Source organism: Triticum urartu, chromosome 5, assembly GCF_003073215.2.
Source record: "Triticum urartu cultivar G1812 chromosome 5, Tu2.1, whole genome shotgun sequence".
Classification (NCBI taxonomy): Eukaryota; Viridiplantae; Streptophyta; class Magnoliopsida; order Poales; family Poaceae; genus Triticum; species Triticum urartu.
This window is the reverse complement of record NC_053026.1, coordinates 248,980,537-248,999,169: the sequence shown is the minus strand read 5'-3', so window position 1 is coordinate 248,999,169 and position 18,633 is coordinate 248,980,537. Positions and strand designations below refer to the sequence as shown.

The 18,633-nt window shown below is 44.8% G+C and overlaps 1 non-coding gene across 1 annotated transcript; it reads left to right on the top strand.

Moving 5' to 3' along the window:
- The first annotated feature begins 921 nt into the window (after positions 1-921).
- LOC125511732 lies at positions 922-1,028 on the top strand. The gene has a single exon (XR_007285087.1). It is a non-coding gene; the product is annotated as a small nucleolar RNA R71 (small nucleolar RNA).
- The last annotated feature ends 17,605 nt before the right edge of the window (positions 1,029-18,633 follow it).

Sequence of the window (18,633 nt, the reverse complement as noted above, 5' to 3'; positions counted from 1 at the left end):
CGATTATCAACTTCTTTCTCCTTTATTTTCTCTGATGATGTTGAAGGTGAAGTTCCGGATGAACTTGGCCTCATAGCAGGAGGCACATATGTCTTCGGAGTAGGAAGTAATGGTCCTGTCATGGCTCCACTCCTTGTAGTCACTGCATCAACTGAAGATATCGCCCCACAGTGAGCTTTCGGGTTTGGAATTGGTTGAACAGGCAACCTTGCTTCATTTTCTCCCACCATACTATCCATTTTGCTCACAAGCATCTTAACAGAATCTTTTAAGCCATTAACTTCATTTGCCATCTTGTTCATTAATTCCAACTGCATCTTCATGATTTCCTCCATTCCATTTGACTGAACATTTTGTTGTTCATTCTGCCTCGGCACTTGAAGTTGACTTGGATGATTTGGTGGTTGATTTCCTTGTACTATCGATCCACTTGCATATGACTGATTGTTCTTGTACGACAAGTTTGGATGGTTCCTCCAAGAAGGATTATAGCTATTTGAGAATGGACCATGACCTTGAGCATAACTTACTTCTGAAACCGATGATCCAATTGCTGAATAGAAGGTACATTCTGTTGAAGGATGACCTGCTTGGCCACATACATCACACATTTGAGGCACACTTGCTGAAGCTACGGAGGTACCGATGCAATTTGACATGATACTATCCATCTTCTTGTTCAAGATGTCAATCTGCGCCGCCATGCTATCATTTGCAAACACATTATACACACCAGGATGTGTTGGTGCTATTGCTCTTTCACTTGACCATTGAAAATGATGAGACTCCATACTTTCAATCAATGCAAATGCTTCATCAAGGGTTTTATTCATAATTCCTCCTCCAGCAACAGAATCGACAAAAGCTCTGGTCTGAGTGGACAGTCCTTTGTAAAAGGTTTGTAACACCAGCCATCTTTCTAAACCATGATGAGGACACATTCTGATTAAAGAGTTGAATCTTTGCCATGCGTCATACAAACTTTCTCCATCATATTGAGTAAACCTTGTTAACTTGTCCCTGTATTCGGCAGCTTTTGTGGGTGGGAAGTATCTCTCAAGAAATGTCTGCAATAGGGTCTCCCAAGTATCTTTTAGATGTTCAGGCAATGAGTGAAGCCATACTCTTGCTCCATCTCTCAAGGAAAATGGGAATAGTGATAATCTGATAGCACTCGGTGAAACTCCATTTTGCTTGAGGGTGTTACAATACTCCAAGAAAGTCCTTATATGCTCATGTGGGTCTTCTAAAGCTGTTCCACCAAATCTGGACTGTTGTACCATGTTAATCAGAGCAGGCTTCAATTCAAAATTGTTCGCCTGAATAATTGGTTGAACCATTTCTCCTGGTATCCCATGATCCCTTGGGATCCACAAGTCCCTGAGCAAAGGTACTTGATCAGTCATCTTTTCTTCTTCTTGATCTTGCAAAGTTTCGGCAACTTGAAACCGCATTTGATTCTCTCTTCTTCTCCTCAATAAAGTCCTTTCAATTTCCGGATCAAATGGCTCTAGTGAATATTTAGGTTGAAGCATAAGACAATTTCCTGTAAAATTCCTGAAATTGACACATGCTTGTTTCTCTCAAAACTGCAGCCAATGTTAGGAAATGGTTAGTTGCCTAAAATAAATCCTGATCTGCTTCTACTAATGTGCTAATGAAATTTAAATCCCCGGCAACGGCGCCAAGATGGTAAAATGTAATATAGCAGGGTTTTTACGCCCAAACTACGGATGTCGTGTTCTCCACAGGGATCTAGAACTTTGAAGCACACATTCGAAACATTCAGAACAACGGAACAGATGGATCAAACCGTAGTGATAACAAGCAGCCACTAGCACAAGTTAAAACCAAATAATAAGCAGCAGAGGTAAAGGGTTCAGAAATAGGATTGTCTCTTTTTAGTGGTTTTCTTGTAATCAAACAGACAAGTAACACTAGCAGATGGAAGAGGGTTCAGACATCACCACAACTCATGCAACCAATTAAAGTAACAATAGCTCACAGGACAATAACTACTAACTCAATATCCAGCAAAGGGTCACAACAATTCAGCAAGGATACATGAGGATTCAGCAAAGGTACACAAGTAACAAGGTAAATTTCAGACTCAATAGTGCATATATTTAGGGAACAGGAACAAGAGAAGATAGAGATTCAAAGCCTATGGGTCTTGATGATCTTCAATTTGAAGCTGAAGAGGTTGCAGGCAAAGAAGAATAAAAGCAGGACCACATTGGAGACGATTTGTAGTAGGAGAGGCTTCCGCGTGGTCGTTGAGGAAGAGTAGCAGAGAAGATTCCTTGGGAAGATCCGGAGCAGAGCACCACCAGAAGGCCCGACGCCCCTGGCCTTTAGTCAATCCTCTCCCTCTCAGCAGCGAGGAGGAGGGGAGAAGGAGTGGCAGCGGCAAGGCGTAGGAGATGCGGCGCTGGTGGTGACGATGATGACTGGATGATGGCGCTGGTTATGGTGGAGGCGGGTGATGGAGATGGTGGAGGCACGGTGGTGGATCAGGCAGCGCTGGCGGCGGCGTTGATGGAGGCGTAGTGGTGGATCCGGTCGTTACCCTGCCTCCCTGGCCTTCGTTTGGTGTGGTGGGTGAATAGCGAGGAGGACCAGCCGCGCGTGGCAACAGACAGCTGTCTGGCCGGTCAAGCCAGCCCCCGGCTCCTCTCACGCGTGCCACAGGACGCTTCCTCTGGTTCTTTTTGGTTTTGCCCCCTTTAGAACTGAACTCTTCTCCAAGTTGATCCCTGCTTTAGTGTTGGAAGCATTTTCGATGAAGATTGGGTGCCTAAACGCACCAATTCTGCATAATATGAAGAAGTGTTGTAAGAAATGTCATAATAGGAACATTTCTGTAGGAATGAATTTTATAAGTAATTATTGTGGTCAAATGTTTAACTTGAGATGCAAAAAGGCTTAAAATACTATATGCATAAATGTGCTATCAACTATATCCACACTAAGCATATACATCACAATTCATAACACTTCTCTGGTTATGATTAAGCATCACTTTCAACAGAATATTTACTTAGCAAATTTATCATTGTTCTCCTCCAAGAAAATACTCAAAATAATTACTTATATCCATAACCATATTACTTCTTCATAACAACTATTTCTCCTAGTTATTCAACCAACTTAGTTAGTTTCAAACTTCTGTAAACTAAGCATATAAACTTAAACAAGCAACCAACAGAATATAAATAGTATAATAGTGATTTAAATGCATGGATTAAATCATTCATTCAAGTTAAAACAAAAATCACAAATATTGTAATGGCACCATGAAAATGTTGTTGTGGCTTGCCTTTGTGTAGATGAGGTTCACAATCCTCCTGGTGATCCTCAAGACAAGCTTCACTTTCTGAAAATATTTATAAACACAAAAAGAAAACATCAAGAACCCTTCTGAAATTCACCAGAAAATCTAGACAACATAGAAAAATCTCATTTTTTGTGAACTACTAGATTTCTTCATAAAGAACACAATGCAAAAAGAATCAATTCATTTGGACTTATGGTTAAAAAGTTGTGGCTCTTTGAAGCTCTCTGGACAAAATTAAATTTGTATTTAAATAGAAACATAACTGGGGGGTGACGTTGAAGGCGCAAACCTCGCAGGCGCCACCACTCATACCGCTTCGGGCATGTACAGAGTGGCTGACTAGCGGGCCCCGCTAGTCAGGTGAGGGGAAGTGGGAGAGGGAAACAGAGGGCGGCACGGCTCGGCCGGAGCACACGCCGGTGAGGAGAGCACCTCGGCCAGAAATGGAGGGAGGGATCGAAAGAGGAGACGGAGACGCACCTGCCCATACCCGTAGGTTAGCTAGGGGTGGTTGGATGGCATCAGAATCAGCCTATCTAGCGGAGACAGGAAGCAGAGGTCGCCGGAGATGAAGACGACGGTGACCGGAGGCGACACCAGGGGCTCCAACTGGGCAGAACGGCACCACCGAGGCACGGCGGAGGCCCTGGAAGGGTTGCCTGGGCTTGGGAGGGGCTGGAGCCGCGGAGACGACCCGAGGGGATCGCCGACAAGCTCGAGCTAGAGGACGGCGGCCCGCGGCCTTCCCGGCCGGGCTACGTCTTTCTACGAGATCGTGGAGTGTGTGGGAGTAGTGGATGGTGCTCGAGGAGGCTGGGGAGGGCTCTATTTATATCCGAGCGTCAGGGGGGGTCGGGCTTTGCCGGAGGATACCTGGACACGACGCCCGGTGTCGAACGGCGTCTGTGAGTGAGGGAGAAGGCGTCGCAGCTCACGCGGGAACTGTGGGTGAGCGGAGATGAGCACACGGGCACGAGGGTGACGACGAGCATAGTGTGCAGCGCACTGTTGCGTTGGCCGGACCACGTCCATGCTCGTTGTGGTGAGCTCCGGCATCGGCGAGCGCCATGAGGGAGTTAATAAGCTTGGGACACGACTGTGGCAAGGTTTGGCAAGTTTAGGCAGACGAGGAAGCGAGCACGCGATCAACAGAGGCTCGGGCGCGTCGCAGAACGCGTCGGCCGTATGCCAGCATGCCTGGATGAACGCGGTCACCGCGTGAACTCTAACCTCAGGCCGATCTAAGCCCAAACTTCATGTCTGGCATGTAGTTCGTGGTAGTTTTAAAGGTTACCACACTTTGGTTTGGACTCAGACGCAGTAGAATAGATTTCAACTTCCTGGTAAGTTTCTTGTCAGTAACTTTGAGAGCTTACTATGGTCAAACTACTGGGAGTTGACAGCTGGGCTTTGGAGGTTAGCAATCATCTACTAAGGTGATGATGCACAACAAAAATCAGCCACAATGGATCAACTAAAATGGTAGTTTCTATAGAAACTACCATTTTTGTCCAGAATAGTAAATATTTTCTGTAGCAAAAATATTCCAAAAAGTGATGAAATATTTTGCTCAGGGAGGTGCCCTAGGGTTCAAAGAATATTTAGGATTTTTCTCAGATTTTTGTGGGCAAGAAAAATTGTGGTTTCTTTGTAGCACATTGAGCGAGCTAGGGTTTAAGAGAGGGAAATGAATATTTTTCATTTAAGAAAAATATTCAAGATATTATTTTGAGGTGAACGAGAAAGAAAGTGATAGTTAGAGAGGGAAATGAGGCACTTGGGTGAAAGTCAAGGGGTACCCAAGTGTTTAAGTCCATATGAAAAGATTCAAAACTCCAGATTTCAAAACGAAATCAAATGAAAATCAGACAAAGGGAAGAGGGCAAAATCCAGGCTGTCACAACTCCATGCAGACATATGATCCTGGTCATATATATCTTGGCCAACTTCACACTCGTATAGGTGGTTTTCACTAGGATAAAGTGAGCCACCTTGGTCAAACGATCCACTACTACCCAGATAGAATCTTATCCCGATCGGGTCCTGGGTAATCCGGTGACGAAATCTATGCCAAGCTTGTCCCACTTCCATTCGGGTATCGGCATAGGCTGCAGTAATTTTGCTGGCTTCTGATGTTCTGCCTTCACTCTCTGACATACATCACATACGGCTACATACTTGGCAATATCCTTCTTCATACCAGTCCACCAGAAATGCTCCTTCAAATCCAAATACATCTTGGTGTTTCCGGGGTGTATCGAGTATGGGGAGTCATGGGCCTCCTGAAGTATTAACTTCCTGATCTCTACATTATTGGGTACATAAACACGGTCCTCGAACCATAAAGTGTCATGCTCATCCTCACGAAAACCTTTGGCATTTCCTTTGCTCATTTTCTCCCTTATCTCAGCAATCTCTTTGTCATCCTTTTGAGCTTCTCGTATCTTTCCCAATAATGTTGAGTGAACCTCCATTTCCGTGACAAAACCTCTAGGGACTATCTCCAAGTGAAGCTCCCTGAGATCTTCGACTAACTCCTGCGGAAAACCTCCGCTTACAAGGGTATTGGCATAACTCTTCCGGCTCAAAGCATCGGCTACGACATTGGCCTTTCCTGGGTGATAGTGTAGCTTCATATCATAATCCTTTATGAGCTCCAACCATCTCCTTTGTCTGAGATTCAGCTCCTTCTGTGTGAAAATGTACTTTAAACTTTTGTGATCCGTGTACACATCACAACGGTTTCCAATATGAAAATGTCTCCAGGTCTTAAGTGCATGAACTACAGCTCCTAACTCCAAATCATGCGTGGCATAATTCAACTCATGTGGTCGAAGCTGTCGCAAGGCATAGGAAACAACTTTTCCGTCTTGCATAAGTACACCTCCAAGTCCTAAGCGACAAGCATCACAATACACTTGGAAATCTTTGTGTATATCTGGCAAAATCAGCACTGGGGCTGTAACCAAATGTTTCTTCAACTCCTGAAAACTTGCCTCACATTCATCTGTCCATTTGAACTTAGTGTCCTTCTTTAACAACTCCGTCATAGGTTTCGCAATCTTGGAAAAAATTTCAACGAATCTCTAATAATATCCCGTGAGTCCTAGAAAACTGCGGATTTCTCCAACTGAGGTGGGTGCTAGCCAATCAGTGACTGACTGGACCTTGGTGGGGTCTACTACTATACCTTCTCCTGATATAACATGTCCAAGGAATCCAACTTCCTTCAACCAAAACTCACATTTGCTGAATTTGGCATATAACTGATGTTCCCTGAGCTTCTTGAGAACTAAACGCAAATGCTCCTTGTGTTCTTCTTCCTTCTTTGAGTATACCAAAATATCATCAATGAACACCACAACAAACTTATCCAAGAACTCCATAAACACCTTGTTCATCATGCTCATGAAATAGGCAGGGGCTTTCATCAATCCAAATGACATAACCGTATACTCATATAGCCCGTACCTTGTGGTAAAAGCTGTCTTAGGTATATCCTTTTCTCAGATCTTCAGCTGGTGGTATCCTGATCGCAGATCGATCTTGGAAAATACTTTAGCTCCTTGCAACTGGCCAAACAGATCATTGATCATCGGTAGTGGGTACTTGTTCTTGATCGTCACTTCGTTTAATGCACGGTAATCAACAACCCTTCTCAATGATCCATCCTTTTTCTCAACTAATAGGACCGTGGCTCCCCATGGTGATGAACTCCATCGAATGTAACCTTTCTCCAATACCTCCTTAATCTGCTTCTTGATTTCCTCCAAATCATTTGCGGGCATCCGGTATGGTCTCTTCGATATTGGTCCGGTGCCTGGCAACAACTCTATCAAAAAATCAATGTCTCGATCCGGTGGCATGCCTGGTAGTTCCTCTAAAAATACATCTGGGTAATCCTTTACTATAGGCACTTCATCCTGAACAACTCCTGAGAGGGAATTTACTTGGGTCCTCCTTGGCGCATGCCTGGATACATACTTGATCCTTTTTCCCTTCGGGGTGGTGAGCAAAATGGACTTACTAGCACAGTCAATGTTCCCTCCATACTTCGATAGCCAATCCATGCCTAGAATTATATCCAATCCTTGTGACTCCAAAATTATTAGGTCTGAGGGGAAAACATGGCTACCAATGGTTAAGGGTAACCGACCGCACCATCGGCTGGCCATATACTTTGCTCCTGGTGAGATTACTAGCATGGGTGACCTAAGGGCTAAGGTGGGTAACTTAAACTTGTCCACAAATCCCCTTGATAAGTATGAATGCGATGCACCAGTATAAAAAAGAATGAGAGCGGTAAATGACTTAACCAGAAACTTACCAATCACGGCGTTAGGCTGATCTTCAACCTCTTCCACGTTGATGTGGTTCACCTGACCTCTGGTGAAAGGATTGGGCTTCTTCCCTGAACTTCCATTGCCATTTCCATTCTTGGCTTCAGAACACTCGGTGGCGTAGTGTCTAGTCTTCCCGCACTTGAAACAAGTAATGTGACTTAGATCCTTCTTAGTGGGCGTTGCTAGGTTGGAACGGTTCGGGCTGCTGCTTCCTCCATTCCCATTTCCATTCCGGGGGCCACTGTGGTTATGCGAACTTCCTCCATTGTGAGTATGGCCTCCATAGTTATGGGTGTAACCTTCGGAGTTAGGGGTAAAGTGAGGCTTTTGCTGAGCTCCAGAATTGTACTTTCCTGTCCATACTTCCGTTTGCGGCTCTCTATCTGCTGCTGTTTGTTTATAATCATTAGGGCCCGGTCTACCAACTCCTGGTAGTTAGTGAATGTTGCCACCATCAACTGCATACTCATCTCATCATTCAGCCCTTCCATAAACTTCTCCTGCTTCGCGGCATCTGTGGCCACAACATTTGGGGCATAGCAGGCTAGCTTGCTAAACTCATCCACGTACTACCCCACAGTACGGTTTCCTTGGCGTAAGTTGCGAAACTCATGCTTCTTCATATTCATTGCTCCCGTAGAGACATGGCTGTGCAGAATGCTTGCTGAAACTGATGCCATGTGACATTAGCTATGGGAAAAGTGGCTATGTAATTCTCCCACCATGAGGCTGCCTGTCCATCCAGTTGGTGTGCAGCAAAGCGCACCTTCTCCGCATCTGTGCAACCTGCGGTGGTCAACTCCCTTCCAATCCTACGTAGCCAGTCATCAACAACAATCGGCTCGGTGCTACTAGAAACACCGGTGGATTCAACCTCAGAAAACAGGCTAGGTTGTCCACTGGAGGTGGTGGTGGTGGGTTGTTGTTATTGTTGTAGTTGTTGCCTTGGTTCTGGACTAGTAGCTGCATCAATGCATTCTGCTGTTGGATCAATTGAGTGAGCTCCGGTGGAAAGACAAATCCAGGGTCACGTCTCAGAGGCATCTGATGGGTTTAGAGGGAAGAGACTATAATAGAATGAGGTCTAAAGAGAAAGCACTACCCATATGCACATGAGACAAACACATTCATATCACACCAATCAATTCAAACAAGGGCATACAATCGATCTAGCTACCGTTACAAAATACTCGGACTACTACTATATACATGGGGGTAATACTACTAATAATATGGTGGCCATCTTGAAATTTTGATCGGTAGAAGACTCCATGATATCCGCTCCAACTTCGTCTTCATAATCATCATCACTACTGTCGGGGTCGGAGTCGGTGCCGTCGATGATGATGTAGTCTTCAGGATGGTCGTCATCTCCTCCTGGCGCGGGGTCTTCCATGAATACTCCTAGCTTCCTTGTTAGGTCGTCATTCTTTTCTACTAGTATTGTGATTTCCTCCTTATATCTGTCGCGTGTAGACTTGAGTTCTGATGAGGACATCAATGCCATTGTTACACCCACAGCCCCTGCTGTTATACATACTGGACCAATTACTAGAGCTCGCGCACGCCAATTGAATTATCAGGTACTTTCGTTTCTTGGTAACGATTTTAATGTTCATGAGAATATGATGCTGCCTAAATTGGATACATTTGTTTTGCTTACAAATGAAGGTCCTAGCTTGGACAAGATAGATGAACCTTGGAGCAAGTTCAAGCATGGAGATGATGGCATGCGCAAGGGGAACAAGAACGGAGTTACAAGTGATGATTCTAGGACATTGAAGCCACCATAATGAGTGCATGAAGCCTTGGATGAAATATACAAGATGTCACTTCATAAATTTTGTCCAGAGGCTATTCTAGGTGTCGCGTCACCTTATTATTGGGCCAGGTCCATGTATTTTCAAAATACTTAAGTATAGGCTCTTTTTAGAGTATGTATGTGTGGGGACAGAAGAGTTAGGGTTGGTTTCGGACCCCTCCACCAAGGGCCAAGAAATTCCCCCTCTCTCCTCCATATATACAGCCCTTAGGGCATCGTTTAGACTTTGGGTTTTGCTTAGAATAAAGTTCACCATAGCTGCAACTTCGCGTACTTCGTTTGTGTTCAACGACCAGACAAAGGCATCACAGAACCCCACCTTGATCAATAAATCTTTCATCTTATATTCGCAATATCCAGATTGCAATCTTAGTTTCTTGCTTGTTCTTCGTTTTCCTACAGGAAACAGACCTTCGTGGTCAGGTCGATCGTGCTCCGGCGTGGTCAATAACCTCTCAGAGTTGGTTTAGCGATTGCTAAGGCGCGACTTCCTCGCACGTTCATAGTCGGATCGTCAAAGTCGACTTCCTCTAAAAATATAGCCACCATCTCATCGAAAGACGGGACACCTTCGCCTCTATCAAGTGGTATCAGATTTCCAGGTTGCTTGGTGAGATTTTACAGTTTTTCATAGTTTAGACCGAGTCTGTTCTTCATACCAATAGTCCACGAAAAAGCCAAAAAAATTAGGGTTAGTTCATCCTATCAGAACCAATCTGAGCCTTTGCATAATCTTTTCTGTATTTGCTTTGTTGAATTTGTGGTTGCATCGCCGTGTCAAGTTGCTGGTCTTAGCGTCTAGTCCTTAGAGTTTTGAGTTCTGTTCTCACGTTGTCACGTCACTGCTGCCATATACCACCACCACACCAACTTCATTGTCGCTGCCATATTCACCACCACATATTCACCACCAATCCAAGTCCATATACGCCACCACATATCCGCCGCCGTCACGCCAATTCGAGTCCACTTGCAACATATATCCGCCACCAGTTCGTTTTCCGCCAGATTCATCGTCGCCACCAGTCCGAGATTCCACCAGATTCATCTCCACCACCAGTCCTAGTCCGAGTCCAGTAATTGTTGCTTTGTTTTTGATTTCCAGATCACGCGATACTCCGAGTCGTGACAGAGTAGGACTCCCCAACTTTCGAGCCATCAGCAGAAGAAAAATAGTTCCAAACTAAAAAAACTAAGTCTGGAAAATTCTGGCTAGGCAGTTTTTAGGACATTTGTAGACTTTTTCGAAAAAAATTGTTGCGGAGCAAAAAAAGGAGAAAAAAGTGCAAACAAAAAGTGAAAAAAGGAAAAAATTCAGAGTGTGCTCCTCCCTTGTTTACGTGCAGCACCGTGAATTTGTTAGTGTTCTAGGATCGCGTCTCTAGTATAGTCTAGCCTAGGACCAGCACAGTACCGTCGTTGAGCGTTTATTCAACTTTGCATATCTGAATTGATTATTGCTGACCCCTTTTGCTACCATATTATAAGCCTTCCCAGCTCCACATACATCTACGTCGTGCGTTTGACTCTCCCTGGTAATCGCTCTATCCAAGCTTTGAGAGTTTTGACTACAACGGTTGCTCCACCTGCTGCTTGGTAAGAACTAGTAAGAATTTGAGATTCGCTTGACGGATTTGTGACTGTCCACCACTTACTACTCCCTCCGTTCCGAATTACTTGTCTTAGATTTGTCTAGATATGGATGTATCTAACACTAAAATGAGTCTAGATACATCCGTATCTAGACAAATCCAAGACAAGTAATTCGGAACGGAGGGAGTAGTAGTATGTAGGATCATCTTCTTGTGTGTTTCTATTGCTGCTAACCATGGCAGGATCACAAGCCGACGAGACTGACTGGGAGAACATGACAAACAAAGAGTTACATGATAAGTTTCAGCAAATGACGAGTGGATAGCTGGAAGATGTGCTAAGTAGATTTGAAGAGGTCATGGAGAAGATAGATGGCATTGACAAGGCGTTCGAAGCAAAGCTCGATAACAAGTTTAATGAATTGCTCGCGCGTCTTCCACCGCCCGTTGCACCTGTCGCACCTCTACAACAACAACATCGTCTTCCAAATCAAGTGGGACGAGCCCAACGCGTTCCCATTGAGCCTGGTCAAACTTCTGGTGCTGTTGTACCTACCGTTGGTGCTTCTGTCGCTCCTGCTGCTACTGCAGAGGTGGAGGACCATTACGAGGATGAGGTTGATCAAAATCAGAACTATGTGCAACCACCAGCACCACCACCACCAGGTCGTCCTCATGCATATCATCGCAACGGTAGGGCTGCACCACCACCTGAGGTACAAGATCATGACCATCTTCCTAAACTGAAATTGAATATTTCACCTGATGTAGGGTAGAACCCTAGTGGCCCGATCTTTCACGAAAGGAGCGGATCCCGCAATGAACAGGAAGAACACGAGGGGGAAAATGAGGGGAATCACGAGGGGAAACACGAGAGAAACACTAAAACCAACAAGAATGATCACACATGTGCTAGATCCTCGAACACAAAGGAAGATACAAGATCCAAAGTCAACAACAGACGATACAAGAGGTAACCGGTTCTTCTCTGTAGAGGAGGTCTTGAATCCACAAAGGGATCTTCCCGTGAGGGGTCTTGAATCCAAGGTGGATCTTCTCCGTAGAGGGGCCGCGGTCTCTCTCGTGAAGTAGATCCGATATGGATGAGCGAAGCTCTATCTCTCAAATGAGCTAAATCAATGCTAGCCCTAGAAAGTTGGACGAGGTGGAGTATATATAGTCTAGGGGAGAAGGGATACACGGGCCTCGGCCCTTCACTCTGCGCAGATAGGGGAGGCTGGATGTCCGGGCTGGTCGGGCCAGATGTCCGGCCTTTTAGGCGATGCCGGATGTGCGGCCTGGGGAGGCCGGATGTTTGGGCTGGAGTGGTGGCACTTGATTCTCTAGGGTTCGGAGGGGCCGGATTTCCGGGCTAGGATCCGGATGTGCGGGGGCTCGGGAACGGCCGAATGTCCGAGCTGGCGAGGCCGGATCTCCGTGGCCTGGGAGCTGTTCTCCGTCTTCTTCTGTCGTCGCTTCCATGCTTCACCTCGCGGATGGTGTAGTTGTTCCTTGGCGCGTGCACTCCTCCTCAACATCCATGAAGCTCCGACAATACCTATGCATGCACACGGGAGAAGTGTCAAGTAGTATACCATCCTCGAAGGGGTCAAGTGAGCACGTGTCAAGGAGATGATTGACCTTTATGTATGTGAAGTAGATGTCACACGTGTCATTTGCCAAACGGACTCTTGACATGGTGATGTCCATAGGATGCTCTGCATCATCTCCCCTCCCTTGGGAAAGATTCGACCTCGGATCAAAATCCAAATTACCATGGGAAAGAGATGGCGTCGCCGTGTAGGAGTGGTCGATCACCAAGTTCTCGTTATCTTGAAGCTCGAAATGGGCACTCTCCAATGTCGCACCATCTTGGGATTCCTTCAAAAGTAGCAAAGACAACAAACACTTGGAAAAACAAATGTGGTTAGTGTTAGTGCAAAACCAATCATTCAAGAGGTGATTCACCAAAAAAGTGTCGTCATCATGCAAATCATATGGTTTGACAAATGATTGTGACATGGCATATAAGCATATAAATTGAGCACAATCAAAGATATCATGTGGACAAGCATGTAAATGTGAGGTAGTGATGCAAATATGTGTAACAAGAGAATAAGCATCTACCTCAATATCATAGCAAGCATGGGCAAATTGCTCAATGAAAGGTCTATGGTAGGCATAGAATCATTCACAACACCAAATAAAATGAAGTGTCTAAACACATGGGTCAAGTGCAAGACAATCCAAGCATAATGTGCATTGTTGTAGTGAATATCATGTGGCACTCAACATAATGGAAAGAGTAATTGTTCATCATGTGTGAGGCAATCAAGGCAAGCGTGTAACAATCAATGGGACATGGCAAATGTGAAGTGATGACATTGTTGCAACCAAACATATGAGAGGAGCAAGTAATCCAAGAATTGGATGCAACACACAAGGCCTATATATCATGATGCATGGAACGGTGAGAATGACAAGTGGAAGCAAGATCTCTAACATGTGTGCAATCAAGTGGTCCAATATGAACAAGAAGTCTCATGGTGCAAGCAACACAAGTAGTATGATCCGTCATATCCATGCTCAAGAAAGATGTCACCTTGAAGGTGTGTCCTTGTGCGTCGTTCACAATGCCGAAGTGGTATGAAAGGTGGTGTAGAAGCGAGTATTGTCGAATGTATGCGGCTCGCTCTCAAGAGCTCGAATTGTCAACTCACGTGAAGCGGAAGTCGACACAAAGTCCAAGTATCCTACACATGCACCCAAGAAAGCAAAGAATGTATGCGCATGGTAGATAAACACATCATCCATCATGATGGTTCTCTTCTTTTGCACATAATCATTAGAAGCACAAGTGCGTGAATAATATGATGCAACAATGGCAATATTCATGGCACTAGGTATATGGTGCAAAGAGGTAAGACAAGCATGCTTCACAAAAATATGTCCAAATCTCCAAATATATGCGAGAATGCTATGGGGGAAATCTCATTAGCAAGACTAAAGACATGGTTGCACTCAATACATGGCAAATCATCTAGCATGAGAGAGGCAACATATGGAGATATATGACAAGAAGCAATAATAATCATGTGATAAGCATGTAGATGGTTGTCATCAACCGCATGAAGTGAGCAAGTATGAGTCATCGGTGATGCAACAAGGCAAGCAATCATAGGAAACAAGTCGTGCAAGCTAGTAGTGCAAAGATGCAACATACTAGAGGAAATCATGGCAATCATGTCATGTGAGCAAATAATAGGCATAGGCAATGCACATGACATATCGCAAGCACAAACACAAAGCAAGATCATAGTATAATCATAGGCATGGGGCACAAAGAAAATATGGAAATAATAAGTGATATCTCCACCAAGCTTGCAAATACACATACAAGTATTAGAATCAATCATCATGTGTAATGCAAAGCATGGGTCACAAATGCATGGCAAAAGCATAGGAATGAGTATATCATGCAAAGTGAACATGGCAAGATGGGCATAGAATATGTAATGAAAAATAACCCAGAGCCAAGTGAGGGTCATGTAGAAGAAATGTGCGAAGTCTTTGCGCGAAGAGAGCGATGGGAAAGACAATCCATGGGATCCCAAGTCATCATTGCTCTCTAGAGCTCGTTTTGTCAACTCATGGGATTGCGAGGTTGACAAGTATTCATGGGTACCTACACAAAAGAGACACAAACCAAAGAAATTGTGCGCGTGGTAAATGTACACATCATCCATCATGATGTATATTTGCACGTGGAAGTAAGCACAAGATAAGCATCGCTCAAAGAAATTTGATGCATGGTATAAGAACATGTCATCCATCATGAAAGAATAGTTATTGTGTATAACATGATGGGGATGCAAATTTAGCATACAAGTATATGGCACATCAATAGCATGTTTATTCATGGGGAGCATATTGTGCACACAAGTATTTGGATCATGCAATGAATGGGATGAATCAAAATCTCCTAAAATGTATGAGGAAACTATCGGGGTCTCCTCATGAGCAATATTGGAAACATCATATGGAGAAAATGGACAACATCCAAAACAATGCATATCCGATGCTAGGTGGTCATGGCATGGCATATGAGATAAATGATGCAAAGGTAGCATGCCAATATCACAAGAGAAACAAATGCCAATAACCATAGGCTTGTCATCTATGCCATATGTGCAAATTGGGTTCATTTTAATAGCATATGCATAGTCACTATGAAGAGATTGCAAATATGACATATGATTGATCTCATGCATAGCATATGACAAGTCAAGCGGATTGGCAAACATGATGTGACCGAGAGAATTAGCACAAGAAATCCTATGTAACATGGCATCAGAACTAAAAGACTCCACATGGCAATCATAATACTCATCATAAATGGGTAAATCATCGCATGGGGAAATCATACTAGCATGAAGCATGTCAATAGGGGGATCAACATCATGCAAGCAATCAATGTCATGAATGTCCACTAGTGGGACTAGAGCATCACCTTCACCTCTGTTACCTTGTTCATTCCACTCAAGTGGTGTAGGTGAGGTGGGAAAGACCAAATGGTGGTCAATATCATCATCTTGATGGAACCATGTGGGGGTGCATCATATTCCACCATGGCCATCATCTTGTCCAAAGGTAGGACGATGTCGTCGAGAATCGGCGCGTCATCATATAAGGGACCTAGCACAAAATGAGAGGACACAATAGAGCTAGAGGTCAAGTCGTTAGTGTTGAAAGTGGCCTCACATGACCTATCAACTATCTCACTCTCTCTATGTGGTGGTTCACTTACTCCCTCAAAATAGGTGCACACAAACTCACATATGGTGGAGTCACTAATCTCACTCAAATGGTGGGGGTTGTGGCTCTCCTCACATGGGAATTGTGGCAACACATCATATATGGGGCTAGTGGTGAAGTCACTCTCACTCTCCATATGGTGGCACAAGTCACTCAAATCATCATACGTCGCCGTGGTCGAAGGGAAAATCCCATGCTCAACCATCTCGATGTTGTCGCCGTGGATGAAGGTCGAAGATGGCACATCATCACTATTGCCTCATAAGATGGAAACATCATCCGTGCTCATCACCATGTCGCTCGCCTCCAAAGCTTGGTCCTTGATGGTCTCCGTAGTCGTAGTCGTCGCCGCACCATCTTGAAAAAGAGTCGAAGTAGACTCGGCATCATCAATGCCACAAAGAGGGATGGCGGTGAAGTCGAACTTGGGAGCATCATCTTGGAGCTCATCGGGCTTGGACATCGTGGTGGTACTAGCCTCATGCTCGTTCTCATGGAGCTTGGTCGTCATCAAGTGTGCTTGGGGTGGAATAGCCTTGGCCTTCATGAGTTCTTGTTCCGCCTTGAGAGCACCAATGTAGTTGTCGTCGAGGGACTTGTAGTTCTCGAGGAAGATAGTCTTGGAGATGTCGTTGTTCAATCCCATCATGAAGTGGAACTTCATTGACATGGGGTCATCCACGCCGGCTCGTTGCAAGGCATGCTTCAACTCCTTGAAGTACTCATCGATGGACTTGGATCCTTGGATGGTGTTCTCCAATTGGCGTAGAAGTTGGTCCGTGTAGGTTGGAGGCACAAACTCTCGCCGCAAAGCTCTCTTCGTCTTGGGCCAACTCATGTTGTAGGTCTCCAAAGGTGTGTGAAGACACCATGTGGACGCGCAGTCGTGGAAGTTCCTTATGGCGCACTTCACTTGATCTTCGGGAGGAACTTGATGTAGCTTGAGGTAGTCATCCATCAAACGCTCCCACTCGAGATACTCCTCGGGTTCTTGAGTCCCAAAGTAAGGAATCGCGTGGTCGATGTCAACGTCTTAGTAGCTCATGGAAGTCGCGGACTTGAGCTTGGGGAGCTTCTCTTGAGGTGCTTGTGGGCGAAGATGTCGTATGTCCGTAGGCGAAGATGCCTTGAAGTCACTTGGCGAAGATGCCAAGGGGGATGGTGAAGTCGTTGAGCGGTTGTTGGTGTTGAACTCTTGGCCTTCACGTCCTTGTTGGTGATGGTGTCGATGCCGACGTGATCTTGCCGGAGATGGTAGCTCAGAGGCATGTGCTCTTGAGCGTCTTCTCGAAGATGAGGAAGACCACTTGTAGGACTTTATGAGGTCCTTGATCTCCTCCATTTGAGCTTGCACCTTGGCGTCGGTGGAGTTGTTCGTGGCGTCGAACTCATCGTTGTTGTTGTAGACAGAAGATGAAATGCCTTGCCTATCCATCACACCAAGAGAAAAATGTGAGTGGTAGAAAGAGAAGAATGAATACCAAATGTACCTTGACCGAATTTGAAAGTGGATCAATGATCACTCCAATGTGGACAAGGAAATAACACAATTGGTACCAATTCTTGTCGGTTTCTCACACCTACACAAGTAAGGCTTATGGTGGAGCTCGGCGAGGATAGTGGCACAAGAATTTGATGCAAAATGTTAGCAAGATTCAATAATGTTGAAAGAGATTCACAAATTCGCAAGTGTAACAAGTAGACCAATAGCAATATGGGTGGCACACGGAAACGCACACACGGATAGATAAATGGGGTCGTGCAACCAAGGATGAGCACAAAATGTGGAATCCACGGAAAACGCTTGTGTTGCACAACTCAAGAGAGACGCTAGCACGATTTCTCTATAGGCGGATACGACACTTGTGCACAACCTATAAGATGCAAAATGGATAACTTTCTGTCCCAAGTATGCTATGTATGTATGGTTCCCGGTGTTTCTCACAAGGTGATCCAAGATGATCTTATATGCAATGTGGTATCATGCTATGGCTATTGCTTACAAGCTTCTTTTCTCTTTCTCTTTTGCTTAAAAGCTTTATTCCTTTTTTATGGACACAATGCGAAATGCACAAACCAAGATAGCTATTGTGTATATGCGGGAACAAACTTGAGGCACACGAGATGCTATGATACCAATATGATATGGTATGGTATGCAATGTACGGTGTAGATCACTAATGTGCACAAGTAACGTTGCCGGCAATACTCAAATGGCTAGTCTCGATAGGCAAGTAACGCAAAATTGGCTAGGGGTTATCAATGCAATGGCAAGGGAATGTACAATGGAGGGATACCACGATACCAAGATGATATGGAGGTTACTGTCCGTGTCGATGATGAGTGGCGGTGATCTTGATGGAGATACCAAGATGATGGAGACTCGTCCCTAAGTAGCCGAAACACCTTAGGAAACGGAAAAACCGCGAACACAAAATCTCAAATGTCAAATGGTGGTAGCGGGATGCGATGGTGATTGCGGAAGCTCAATGGGATGGAGGAAATGCAATGATGGGTTTTGCGAGTAGGCAATGCGGAAGTGGAGGGTAAGGTGGTGTACTATACACGATGTCGGAGTTGAAAGCACGGTCCCTAAGTAGCCGAAACACCTTAGGAGACAAAACTCAGAACACTAACAAAATTGGGTTAAGTTGGGATGGTGGAAGTGTATGGTGGTCAAGCCTATGCGGAAGTTATGGTGGTGGTGGTTGATGAAGAAGCAAC